Raw genomic sequence first — 14,894 nt, 5'->3', positions numbered from 1 at the left:
TTGCATACTCAGAGCTATGGAATGTAAGCGGGACATTAGGATGGATGGGAAACACTCTCACAGCTCTTTGCTTCTGCTTCTTTGATTTTACAGAGTTTGCTTAAATCCATATTATTGCTGATTTTCTACAAACTTCTTCCACCAGACTAAAAACAGTTCAAGAGCAGAGATTGATGAATAATAATTCATTTCTGTATCTTCCACACCATCCAGGAGGCGCACACGCATGCACGCACACACACACACACACACATCTTGAATAATTATTGTTTTAAAAGAAAAGGGGAAAGAATGAATGAGGGAAAGAAGGAAGGAAATAAGGAAAGATCTATTTGACTGGCCTGGATAGAGGGCTGAGCTAGGAATGCACCCAGAGGCCAATTTTGTCAGGCAAAATGAGCACATGCCATGGAAGGAAGAATGGGGTTGTGGTGCAATGATCATAGAGCACCATAATTCTATATATAAGATCGAGGTTCAATATAACAAGAAACTTGGTTCTTGGAGGCTCAAGGCTGGGTGACTCCAAGTCTCCTCATAGGAGGAAGTTGATACAACTGAGTGGCTCCAGAGCAGGCTGAGAGATACAGGATAGCTACCGATTTTGCAAAATGTGTATTTGGGTAAAAGAAGGAACTAATGAATAAATCATTTTAAATCTCTCTAAAGAAAACCACTAGCTAAACCGTAGGGATCTATTTTTAGATAAAAGTTGAGACTCCACAGTGTTATTGTCCGTTGCTATCTAGTAATGTTTTATACTTGGCACAGGGACAATGCACACATTTTCTTTAAAGCAGTATCATTAGAGTTCCCATATACCTCCTAGAATATACAGGACTTCCTCTGAAAGGTGGCCTGCTGATTTTGATTAACGACCCAGCTAATGAATATCACAAAGACACTACTAACCTAATCTTTTTTTTTTTTATTTCCCTCTAGAAAAGAAACCTCTCTTTTGCAGCTAAATGCTTTCCCTTAGCTCATGACCAAGTGGCTCGATGGACAGGCCAGCACAAAGCCAATGTAATGGTTCTTATGGGCAACTCTGCCGGGCCTCCCTGTCTCCATGGGCAATAATGGTGCTGGCATGCATCCAAAAATGGCATGTCAACTACTGTCTTTGTTTTAGGTTACTTTGCCATCAGTGGGTAATATTTCCTGGTGCATTAGAAAAGGATTACATCTTAATACACAGGCTTCCTTCTCCTTTTGATAGCCTTCCCAATTTGTCATAAACTGTTGGTCATTAAACAAGCATATCTTTTAATCATGACTGGTCTGGGAACAGTTTACACTAGCAATCCTAAGAAAAACCTACCACTCTTTCCTCAGTTAGGTTCCTTTCAGCAGAACTGTATTATGTTGGGCTTTGTTGTATTTCCTGCTTTGGGCCAATAATGGAGCTTTAGTGGTCCTTGCTTGTTTTTGGGAAGGATGACATATTTCCTGCCGCTCTTTCTACAAGCAGACAGCTGTGGAAACATCATAATAATGAACCAAACATCTTGTGGACAGCCAGGGCAGCCTCTAAACATTCACCATCCTTTTGTTCCTTGCTCTGGGAAATTTCTGCTGACATAACCTGGGAAATCAAGTAACATTTCTCATCCAAAGTCTGTGCCCCGTGAATCAACCATAGCCTTTCCCCTTTCTCAGCCTATGTGGAAGGTATATTGGAATATTGTTCACTTTGTTGATTATCTGGGCACACTAACCATTTGGGGGTGCAATGATTTTACTACAATGAGAGAGTCTTGAGGACAGATGGTGTACATAGGTTAGATAGATTTCAGACATAATTCTATGTCGCTTAATTCAGTTGGATACAAGTAAAGCTATCAATTGTGTTTGTGAATTATTTTTCTACCTTAATGCTCAGTGGAAACAGCTGCATATTTAGGAAGCATAATCATATGTTTAGTACTTTATTTTTTAGAATAAACTGGGGCTTATCCAAATAAGTTACATTTCCTTTTTTTTTCCTGTCTTTGTATTGTAGAATGAAATAGGGAAACAGGAAACCAGACAAAGCAGGTGTAACGGTTAATAAGTTATAAGATGAATGAACATCCTTATAACCCTCACTCAGGTCAAGAAATAAAATTTGCTGCCATCTCAGAAGCCATCCTAATCCCACACACACATGTCATTAAACCTACAAGTTTTCTCCTCATACCATACTTTTATAATATATCTGCAGAGTAAGGTATACATACATGACCTGGATATTTGTCTCACAATCTGTATTTTTGGCGATTGTCAATACAAGGTGCAGGTCAGCATGTTCTTCTACCCATGGTATTTGTTGCACAATGTATCTGGTGAGACAAATCGTGATCACATTCAGGTTCTATTCATTTGGTAGGACTATAGGCGATGGTGCATTTTTACGATGGAAGGCATTTGATGGACGGTTGTCTCACTTTTGGGATGTGAACTGTCATGGTTGCTTGAAGACTAGTTCCTTTGATACATTGAGGGATTTCCTGTCCTGTCATTCTTAATTTACTATTTATTAGATAAGAAACTTTTATAAAAGAAACTCCTCCCTCATCTACTCTTTAGTGACCTACTGGAACATTTTACACTGAAAAGGCTGGGCAAATGTTTCATGTTTTACTAACAGCATGAAGTTATAGATTTAAACATATCTAATGGGTGTTAAGCCACTGAAATCATTGTCATTCTTGAAGCACAAAATGGAGGTTCTTTGGACAATGTGAGCCTCTCTAAATTGATTCCTGAACCCTTTCATAGCTTTCTCAGTATTAAGTCAGATACTTTTGTATGGTTCCTCTGTATTCTTTCAGTAGACCAATGTGTTTCAAGATTACAATATGACCAATAAAGATGTTCACTCCTATTTGTTTGTTGTTTCTAAACTTCATAAATAGACAGAGCCAAGAAATAAATTCTCTTTTTCTCTAGTCTGTACACACACAAACACACATCACGAGTTCATACTGATATGCTAGTACCCGTAATTCAAAATTAGGATGATCTGTTTTTTACCCAACAGTTTCTGTATTATTTCTGCAGCTCCATTCTTCTATTTTAGGAGGCCATGCACCTTTAAAGTAAGGGACCAGATGGTAATGATTTTATTCTGCAGGTTCTATGGTCTCTGTTGCAAGTACTCAGTTCCGCCCTTGTGGTACCAAAGGAGCCATAAACAACATGTAAAGTGACGGGTATGGCTAGAGTACAATAAGAAGTCATTTACACAAATAAAGGTAGGAGGCCCATGAGTCATAACTGTCGACCCCTACTCCACACTGGAAGTCTTGGCTTGCAAGGACATAGGTTAAATCAAGATTAGAATATTTCACCACTGCTCATTTACTTATTTCACATTCAACAGTCTTGGAATAATGTAATATTACTACCACCTGTACACTTGCTAAGAAGAGTTGAAAACAGGTTTTTCAAAGGTACTACTCACTCTCTCTCTTGTTTAGAGTTGCAGTCTGTCTACATCTTCTGTGCCAATAGCCCTTCATTCTGTTAACCCTCAGTCTTATTCTGCAAGTGTCTACACATTAAATTCTCTTCTCGAGTGTGTGTGTGTCTCTAGTCCTCTGGTTGTCTGAGGCTCATTCGTTGCTATGTTCTTTAGGGAGGATCTATCAGGAGCAATATTTCATGAGTTTATTCAGATTGATGATACTTTGCCTGAGCCCTTCATGCTTTTGTTCACATGTTCTTCTCTACAGTATCTGAAACACGTGACTCTATTTTCTCCACTGTGGTCAAATAGACTGTTGATGAACTACTTTCTTTCCTTTGGAAGGCTCATGCTCTTTTTGCCTATACGCCTATCTCAGTTTGTGTGAGATGCCCACATAGCGGTGACAGTGAGCTCAAAAGACGTTTATCAGGGAAAGTTTTCAGGATTAACACCAGTTGGAAGAAGAGGGTAGAGAGGGAAGCTGGGCTGTGGTAGTCACAACAGGCAAGGAGCTCTGTGCCTGGAAGTTGTTTCAAGCTGGGGAGAGGAAACAAGAATCTTTAATCCCAGAGTTGTCCAATGTATATGGGATGTCTCAGAGAGGGGCTGGGACCTTGGGCACAGTGAGTTTCCTCAGCCAAGTAACTCGCTGAAGAAGTACCTAAGAATGAGATCTGTCAAACAACAAATCTCTAGCAGCTAGGAATATTTTTCAAAATAAAATAAAAACTTTAGGCTCAGTAATTTTTCTAAAACTTGTCTAGATATTGGTCATTCGCTCTTTTGCTCTTTCACTTTGTGGTTTCAGTCTATTCTTATTTCAGGATATTTTCTTAAAGTACAGTACTTAGTATTTATTTTACTCTCTTGTTTTGGTTTCTACCCTAAATGTCTCCTATTCTGCCTGCATTGGATCTTTCTTACTTTTCTTCATCTTTTTCACTAAGGCATTATCTCTTTTCCTTAAGGCATTATCTGTTTTGTTCAGTAGCTCTTGTGCTTTTTTTTTTTAGTTTAGTTTTCATTTCAGAAAAATATTTGTATTCTATTTCTAATTGTTTCCTGAATTCTATAAATAAATCTATGAATTTTTCTAAGGCTGAGTTATGTTTTGCTTTTTTAAAATTTGGTTCTTTCTGTTGTTTGAAGTAGAAGTTAATAGTTTATTCTGTTCTGGACATATCTTTCTGGCACAATTCCAGTGCCTTTAAGGATGTTATTCCTTACTATCTTTTTTTCTGATTATAATTTTGTATAGAATTAACCTCATATCTTTTCTGTGTTCATTTCCATGTGCAATTAATTTTCCCAGCTTCTAGAAAGAAATGTGGTTCAGGGAAGCTTTTCCTACCTCTCTATTGTTTTCTCACAGAGTTAAAAAAAATATATAGTGGTTTGTTTACTGACCTTTCCTGACTCATTTCCCTTTCACCACTATTATCTGGCCCTCCTATTACTTCATCCACATTGTCCCTATCCTTATAAATTTTATTACACTCCCAGGAGCTTCTCCTTTATGAATGGGTCTACCTGTGATGGAGAGTTGGTGGGTCAGTTTTGAGAATTTACTGGAGACTTATGACTCCAGCCTTTTTAGTACTTACCATAATCCCCTTTCATTAATTCACTACGGTATTGGGAAAAATCTCTCTAGCTTTCCGCTGCCAATCTAAAATTGGCCCCTGACACTTCCTACTGCACTACTTTGAATTCTTCTCTCTTCAAGCATTTCAAGTGATTCAAACACCCATGCCACACAGGTCTTGTGACTGCTGGTAGTTTATACTCATCCTGATTGAGGACTGTGGGTATAACTTGTCATCTGGTCTTATTTTTAAATATCTCCCTATAGTTTTGGTTTCACTATCTAGGTATTCTACCTTTTTTCCCTTTGGGATTTGAAAAGGTTGGAATACAATGCATCTGCTACCTTGACCAACCCCCCCACCCCGAATCACCTTTTAATTGGTTTTCTAGAAGTTAAGGGTAAGTCACAAGCCAAATAAAATATGAATGTAGCAAGTGCAAGAAGTCCACGGCAGGAGATGCATTTTATATTTCACTAAAATACAAGTACCAGGCCTCCAGTTTTTACCACCCGTCCTTTTGTAAGTGTCTCATTTCCTGGGTCAAATTTATGCTCTTACAAAGCACGGAAGAATGGTGTCAGCCACGTATAAGCTGCTCTGCCATTGCGTGAACACGGTTCCCCTCTGGCTGTGTCATGGACAGTTTCTCTGAATTCGGGTAAAGTTAGTTTAATTATCTGAGCCACATCTAAAATTTGAAGTAATGTTCACCTTAAGAATTCAATTTCCCCAGGGTCATTCTTCTCATCTCTCCCTCCTGTCATCTCCACCCATCTGTCCATACATACACATACTCCAGTTGATATCGCTCTATAAATATCTCTGGGATTTTTCTCATTTTTCTCCACCCTCACCCCTGCTGCTACTGCCTCTCTAGTGCAGGCTGTTGTACCCTATTGCTTGGCCCAGTTAGAAGCTCTCCTAAAATACTTGCCAGCATCTCCTTTGACCCCTCTCACACTCATTCCTTAAACCCAGCCAGAGTAATTTCCCAACATAATTTTTTCAAATTCTTCCTTAAATAACACTGGCTTTATGAACTTCTCTCTTTAAACTTCTTGGTCTTCTCATTGCTAGTATGATTTGGGCAGAACTTGTTTTAAACTGAAAGGTCTGACCTTTGCCCACCTCTCAAGGGTGTGTTGCATCGCTCTCTCTATTAACCGTCTTCACATCTGTCATGCTGGTTTGCTTTCTGTTTCTCACCATCACATTTTCCCTCTCCTACCAAAGAGCTTGTGCATGCTGGGTTTCTTCTCAAAAGGCTGTTCTCTCCCTATTTCACCAACTCAAGATTTGATACCTCTTCATATCTCTGTGCAAGTACCAGTTCCTCAAGGAAGGCTTCCCTGTTGTCCCACGTACAGATCTCACAGAGGACCAAGTAAGTCTCCTTCAGGGTGTGGAACAGTGACTTAGGAAAGTGCATAATTAATGCCTCTTTAAGCCACCAGATCTTAAGCTCTATGAAGACAGGGAGTTATTTTTGGTTTGTTTGTTTGTTTTTGTTTTTTTCTCTTTACTATCATATCCTAGCATAATGCCTGTGCTCAGGTTTGAACATTCTGGTTAAATGAAGAATTGAATGAACAAATGCTTTTGAGATTGTTGCAAAGATAAAATGTTTTACTTGAGTTGTGAGTTGGCCTGAGCTACTTTATTGCAGGCAATGATTATGTTCTTTTAAGTAGATCTCAGTTGCCATCAAATTGCTGGGGGTGGGGAGGTTAGTTGCTTCCTTCTGACCTCACCAACGAGTTATGACAAAACCAAGTCTCAGATTACCGTTTGCCACAAACCCCAACCAATCACACAAACAAACAAGCAAAAACAATTCTGTAAATCTGATAGAACTTCCTAACTCTCTGTACTTCCTGGTGATATATATAAAAAAAAAAAAAGGAACTGCTGGAAAGAGACAAAACAACGGTATGCCTGACTGAAGATACTTCATCCCTATATGACATTTGGGGAGAATTTCCTTTAGTTTGTAGCAATTGGACCGCTCAGGATCCCAGAGCTCCCTGAACTGTCCAAGGTCAGAGTGATAGCCTTAAAGCAAACCTACCAGAGCCCTAACACTTTTTCCAATCCTGGCTGATTTCTTTGTCTTGGATTATCACTCCTGTGAAGGTTCAGAATGCTAAGATAAAAGCGTGCAATAAAGAATGAAACAGTTCCTGTGTATGTGTGGTTACTGCAGGAATAAAGCAAATGACTAGAAAGGAACTTCCCTCACTTAAAAAAATTCTAAGGCATTGTTCCCAGCCCTATAATGGTAGCTCCAAACAATTGAGATAATTATGATTTATAATGAACATTCCCGGAGCACCTGAAAGCTGAAGTTTCTTGTGCCCACAATGAATGAGTCATTATGGCTTGTTTGTCTAATACTGGGAGGAAAACAACAAGATCATATCTCTCTCTCACACTAATGATAAGTTGACACACACTTAATCAAAAAAAAAGGGGGGGGCAGTAAAGTAATTCAAAGAGGTCAATTTTCAAAGGAATCATTGACAAGGGTTCTCCTGTTACCAGAAGAACAAATTTCAGGAAAAGGATATAATAACCATTCATATTAGATTAGTGGTTCAAAATGGAGTGATTTTGCCTCCCTCGGGGACATTCGATAAATCTGGGGACATTTTTGGCTGTCACCACTGGGTGGGGTGCTCCTGGCCTCTAATACTTGGAAGCTGGGTACCCTGCCTTGCACAATCCCAGGACGGCCAGGCACAACAAGGAATTCTCTGGGGAGCTAATGTGCATTTTTGTCAAAGCCCATTTTTGGCTCTTATTAGGCTGAGGGAGAGGGCTCTCAGTGCGAAAAAGACTAATTTACGGACCACATGGAAACCTATCTCTTTTGTTTCTTCACTCGACTTGGTTTCTGTAAGTGGAGGCTCACAACCCCAAATCATGTCTTGGAAAGTCAGTATCAGAAGGAAGACCACTCAGGTACCGGAATGCCGGAGTGTGTGTATATTGGTACTCGATTTTGTCACTCATTTCAACTTGAATAAGGACAAATGACAGTAGAGATTATCTGCTGAGGCCACAGTGGAATGAAGACATTTTGAAAACAGTTTCCAAACCCAGATTTGGGACCCATGGTCTTCTAAGTATAAATGTCCTATAAGGAACAATGAACGGAGTATTTTCAATCAAGACTATTTCAGAAAATGATATCATGATGATATAATCATGATGAATGTATGGAGGAAAGTTTCAGGTCAGCTCTGATGGGGAGATATGATCATCCTCAAGTCCTTTTCTGATTTCTGTTTCCACATCCTCTCAGGTCCAGATGCCAAGGGCAGCCCTCCCTAGCTGGTATGTAGCACGGGGCACAGAGAATCCTGCTGAACAAGAAGGAAGAGAGAGGCTGATCTGTTTCCCTCATTCTTCTTCCTAATTATTGCTGAACAGCTACACACCTGCCAAAATAATTTGAAAGGAGCCTGGTGTTAGGGCAAGGTCTGAGTAAAGTACAAACCAGCAGTGGGACCCCAGCATGCAGGACTGTCTCAGCAGTCACGGAGATTTATGATATTAATACCCTCAATTTCTCATAAAAACAGCTGAAGGTGTGCTTCCTCCATGTGAGTGGAACTTGGCTTTGGTCCCCAGCATTGGCTCCTACAATCAAAGCCACTAGTCATCTTTCCCTGGGCAGAGACGAGTATGAGTGCGATGGTCACGCTCAAGGGTGACAGCGATGTCCCAGGCCTTCCTTCTCCCCCGCACTTGAGCACTCCAGAAGCTCTGTCACTTCTGGCTAGGGTCATATTTAAAATGAAGATATTAAAAGGAAGACGTTATGAGCTCTTCAAGCACCAGAAAGAATTTGGCCGAGAGTCTGGGTTTTGAGGACATTCGACTCAGAATGGGTATGTTGACAGATTGTATTCAGCCAAGAATAAAACCTCTCTGGGCCACAGAGTCACAGGACCCTTTGGTATACTCATTAATAACCGAAACCCAGTAATAAGTTCCATATTTCACAAGTGGAGTCTCATACCAGAGAGATTTCTCCATCAGCTTGTACACGCTCTGTGCTTATACATAATCTTGGTAATGGTTACAGGTACATTCTGACTTCGCCACGCTCTTTTAGGTACCAGATGTGCCTGTTACAGATAATATTCAGATGTTCCATGCCTTTCTAAGGTTGGGGGGGGGGGCTACGCTTTGATTCCTTTCAACCACAAAACACAGACTTTAAATGCGATTGGTGTATAATAAGACAGATTGTTCAAATGTGTTATTAAAATCCATTCTTTTAGGTGAAGGAGATAGTTGGTAGAAGGGCTTCATTCTTTAAAAAGAAATAGTACTTTCATGTTGAACAAGAGAAAAACAATTACGGCCTTAAATCAAGCAAAGAAAATCAGGCTTCAGAAAACTTCAGTTAGTCCTACTGCAAAGCAACATTTTACACTTGCCAAGAGACTCTTGTCAAAGAGAGAATTAACACAGACGTGTCACAATTATGTGACAGGAACTGTGAAATCCAAGCTGTAGATATTTTAAAGACCACTCTGGGAAATTAAAAACCTAGGGCAGGACTTTCATTTCTAGCAATAGGGGGAGCAAATATCATTTAAAATAATACCAAGCAAAAAAAAAATTTTTTTTTAAAAGGAAGAATAAATTGTACTTAAAAAAGTAAAAATGTGTATTTGAGCCTAATGCATTGGTTTTAAAGCACATTGACTACGTTAATCAATAGTGACATAAAACAAGAAAAGGATAATCTAGGATTTTCAAAGTTTCTTCTATTATTCTGGAATAGGATAAAAATATCAGTTAATGTTGATAAGCTGTATATACATATTAAATTTCAAGGGTAACTACTAAAAACCCAGAATGTATACCTTCTTAAAAAGAGGGTAAAAAAAAAAATCAAGCATCCTAAATAAGTAGAAAAGGGCGCAAACGAAACATAGAAAAGAACAGAAAGCTTAAAATGAGGTAGAAATGCATCTACATATGAAATTCTCACAAGAAACATAAATTAAAATTTTCTGTTCAAAGATAAAGATTGTAAAGCTGAATAGCATATCTTTTTTAATCCAGATATCTGGTATTTGCAACAGGTACCTACAAACCATAAGGACCCAGAGAGGATTATAATAAATTAATGAAAAAAAAAAAAAAAGCATGACCAAGCATGCACTGATCAGAAGAAAACATATGCAACTGAATTCTGTCAGAAAGATAAGTCTACAATAAAAAAAAATATCATTAAAGGTGAAGAGGGAGGGGGGCTCCTGGGTGGCTGAGTCCATGAAGCATCTGTCTCCCAGCTCAGAGGGGAGTCTGCGTCTCTCTCTCCCTCTGCCACTGGCCCTGCTTGTGCTTGCTCTCTCTCAAATACATAAATAAAATCCTAAAAAAACAGAATTATTAAAAAAAAGGATGAAGAGGGCTATTACATGAAATTTTAGTTTTAACTCATCGAGAAAATAAAATAAATATAACCCGGCAGTTTCCTAACAATGTGATTGCAAAATATATAAATAAAAAATAGCAAATATATAAGAAGAACTTGAAAATTTACCCTCACAGTAATGGGGGCATTTTACACCTATATCTGGAGATACAGATATCTCCAGAAGTATATATATATATATATATATATATATATATATATATATATCCTGGAGATATATATATATATGTATATATATATAAATAACATTTATAAAGCTTAATATCTACTAGAATATAAAGCAATTCTAATAAATTTCAAAGAATCAGTGTCCTGCAGAGTTTCTTCTCTAAGCACAATCTTAATTAAGATAGAAATAAATAGTTAATAAACAGTAAAAAGATAGCTTTTAAACCTTAAGAAATTAATCTTGGAAAATCCATAAAAAGTCAAAGATGAAACAATTTGAACACAATGGATGACATAGTTGATATTATCACCCAAAATAGAAATAAGCATCTACAAATCCATACTGATATAAATTAATTATTGACACAAAAAAATAAGAGGGAAGAGGCAGCTGACTCCAGAACAACAAGTGGTTATGTCAGTATCCCCCTGGGAGAAGGTGCATAACCCCCAACTCTTTACATGTGGGCTGCACAGAGTGACCGCCTTCTGAAAGGCACAGTGTGGAATGCGGCAAAAAGAGTAACTCCACCATGGAGGAAAGTGACAAATGCCACTTTAAGCAGGTGATCAAGACAGACATCATTAATATTAAGAAATATTAAACCTCTGATAGGATGTGATGCAAATCGCACTTTCTTCTTTCAAAACCCCACAACCCTAGACTAATCATGAGAAAAACATGAGACAAATCCAAATGGAAGAATGTCTATAAAGTACTGATATTTTTCAGAACTGTCAAAGTCATTGGAACAAAGAAAATTAACAAATTTTCACAAAGACAAGGAGTCCAAAAGCTAGTCTGAAGTAAACAGTTTTTTAAAAATCTGTACGTTTGGAAATAAAATAAAAATTGTATTAAAAGCTTACAAAATTCTTAGTGGAAATTAGATAGTACTTGGAATAGAATAATTGAAAATAACCACATTTCAAAGTTTGTGCATTGAACTAAAGCAGTAATTAAAGTGTAAAGCCTCAGATGTTTATCCTAGAAAAGAAGATAGTCCAAAACAGAACTTAAAAAACTAGAAAAAAAGCTAGAAAACCATAGCAATTGTTTTCTTATAAAGCTAGAAAAAGATCAGCATAATAAATCTCAGTAATGTAGAAGAAGGAACGAGGGTATGAACAGTAATTATTGAAATAGAAAGCAATGATATAAGAAAGGATAAACACAGATGAAAGCTGATTCTTTTAAAAGACAGACTTGGCAAGGTTGCTCGGGATCAAAAGGAGAGGCTCGTACAAACAGTATTAGAAATGAAACGAAGACATAACCATAGATGCAGCTGAGATTTTTTTTTTAAGGTAAAGCATTATGAAAACTTTATGTGCACATATCTTGAAACCTACATGAAATGGATAGGTTCCCTAAAAAAAAAACAAATTACAAAAACTGATTTTGGAAGATCATGAGACCTACACTAATTTTAGAGATGAAAGATTCCAATGTTTAAGGAACAGATAACTCTCTTCCCACACCAACTCTTCCAAAGAATAGAAAAGGGGGCTACTTACTCCCAGCGAAGTTTATGAGTCTCATATAATCTGCATAACAAACAAAAGATAAGGACATCTTGACAGGGAAACCGGACAAGCACTCATTCAAAAGCAAAGATACAAAATACTGAGGAAGAAGTTTAAGCAAACAGAATCCTTTATTGCATAAAAGAAATACATGATGACTAAGTTGAGTATATTCCAAGAATACAGGATTTAATCTTAGAAAATCTATTAATATGAGTCACCACATGAACAAATCAAACGAAAAAATTTGTATAATTGCTTCAATATATACAGAATATATATACAGAAAGAGCATGAAATAATGTTCAACATCCATCCTTTGTCCTTAAAAATTCCTTAGTATCTTCCCACTATCACCAATTTCATTCCTCATTTTTCAAAAGTTCTGTCTAACATAATGAATCAAAATAAAAATAGAATTAACTGTTGAAAGAAAAAATCTTATTATTTTCAGATGTTTTATTCTATATAAAAATCCCAGAACAATCTCCAGACACTTGACTTTAGATTTAGGAGAAAGTTAAGCAAGTTTTCTGTATATGCCAGCTAACAGTTAGGAAATATAGTGAGGAGATGTTATTTAGAGCATCAATTAAAAACAGCAAACATTAATAAAGATAACAAAATACATGTAAAACCTTTATAAGAATTTATTGAATGACTTGAAATATCCAACTGAACCGAGATGTGGGCTCTATCTATGGTTAACAATACCTAATGTTATAATCATGTCAGTTCTCCATAAGTTTAATTGATTGATTTAATGCTATTCCTACCAGTGATCCAACAGAATGTTTCATAGGACTTGACAAACTGATGCTAAAGTTTATAAGGCAAATGTATTATTGCCCTTGGGTGAATAACCACTGGTACTGAAAAACTGGCTATTGATGTGGGAATGATTGATGTGGTACTTGCTTCATACTGAGTAAAAACCAGATTTCAAATGGGTTAAGAATTTCACTGTGAAAGACAACATTTTAAAATCTTTAAGACAAATGCAGGAGAATCTCTACGACTTTGGAAGGAGAGAAGCTTCACCATCACCTAACTGCTGTTGACTCATGAGTCTGGATCCTTAGCTACGACGTGAGCTCCAGATCTGAAAGGTGTCTGCCTGCTTGGCATCTACACAGACTTCTTGAAGGCATCTCAACTGATCATGCCCAGTCCACTGTCTTTGATCAGGCAACCTGAGAAGAAGGTATGCACACAAGAAGTTTACAGGGGGAGGCTCTTGGGATCAAAACCAACAGGGGAATGAAGGATCTGTGATTAGTCAGAAGGAAGGGTTGAACACGACACATACCAGTGGCCTCAGCTGGTCCCACTAGAAGGTCTGGAGCTGGATGGCCCTTGAGAGCTTTCCTGCCTTGAGGCAAGGAGGCTGAGCAAGTAGCCCCAGTTATTGTGTCGACTTCCATCTCTTTCAGGGGTGTGCCTTGGATGAGGTCACTTCCTTCAGCTGAGGGCAATTCGTAGCAGTAAAGCTGAGAGCTGTGAGCCATAAACATTCCCAACGGTGGTGGAAGGATTGTTGCCTCTCTCTTAGGCAATGGAGCCCCTTTCTTTGCCTCCATTATTTCTCCTTCCTGTGACTTTGTTCCTTTTCCTGTGTTTCTGCCTTTGCAATGCCATCGCCATACCTCATTTCTTATGTCAGAGTTTCTTGATGATGGCTTCTTAATGGAAGAGTGGGTCCCCGTTGGTCGAGTTTTCTCTGACTACCTGGCAGAGTGTCAGACACATTTTCTCTGAGTAGTTCTTTGTTGGATGGCGTAGTAAATGAAAGACTAGCTCACATGAAAGGAATTGAAGAAATATCCAGTTCTTGAGGAAACTGATCTTTAACGTATCTTTTGGGGTGAGGAGCAAGGACCTCTCCCTTGTCTTCTCTTTGAATGTGCGTAAGCTTACCTGATCCTACCTTCAAAATGCCCATGCCCACCTGCTCCCTGCCAGCCCCTCTGCCCTTGTCCTACCTCAGACAAGGATTCTCCTTAACTTGTCATCTTACCTTCAGTGTCTCTTGCCTTTTGCCTATCTTTCCTATGGCCACAAATCACCCTCCTAAAACTTGACCTGGACATATCACTCCTTCGCAAAAGCCTTTAGTGGTCAGTGTTTAAGGTTATTCTAAAACGATGGAGTACAACAGCGAGGGGCTAGGGGTTAGAAGGCTCTGCTGCTCGCTAACAGGGAGAGACTTACCAGCAAGCTCCTTTTCAGAACTCAGTTTGGCCATTTGCCTTGAGTTCAACACTAGCTCCTTTTATTTTTGGCCACAGTGCTTTCATGACTTCTGACAGAGCCCAGGCCTCCCCGGGGTCAAGTCCACGTCTTCGGTTGAAAAACCTGTGAGTGCTTCCCATTGCCTGTCCACAGTGCTCGCTTCAGAACTTGGCATGTGATCAAGTTAGGGACCCAATGGCAACATTGTCATTTAAGCCTCCAGCAGACCTGCTTTTCCAGCTGGGTGTTTGATAACAGGCCTCTGAGTTCATGGCAACAGGGTGAGTAAGACTTCACTCCCATGAGCCAAAGAAAGGAGTCAGCCTGGAACTAACAGACATGGATCCTGGTGATGTTGCCTGGCCATTGAATTTAAGTGGTGCCTGAAGTCTCTCTATGGGCTTCTTCATTTATGCAAGTCAAAAATAAGTTCTCTTTCTGCCTGAACCATTTGCACTGAGTATTCTGT

The sequence above is a fragment of the Meles meles genome, chromosome 17, assembly GCF_922984935.1.
Source record: "Meles meles chromosome 17, mMelMel3.1 paternal haplotype, whole genome shotgun sequence".
In the NCBI taxonomy this organism is placed as follows: Eukaryota; Metazoa; Chordata; class Mammalia; order Carnivora; family Mustelidae; genus Meles; species Meles meles.
This window is presented reverse-complemented; position numbering follows the sequence as displayed.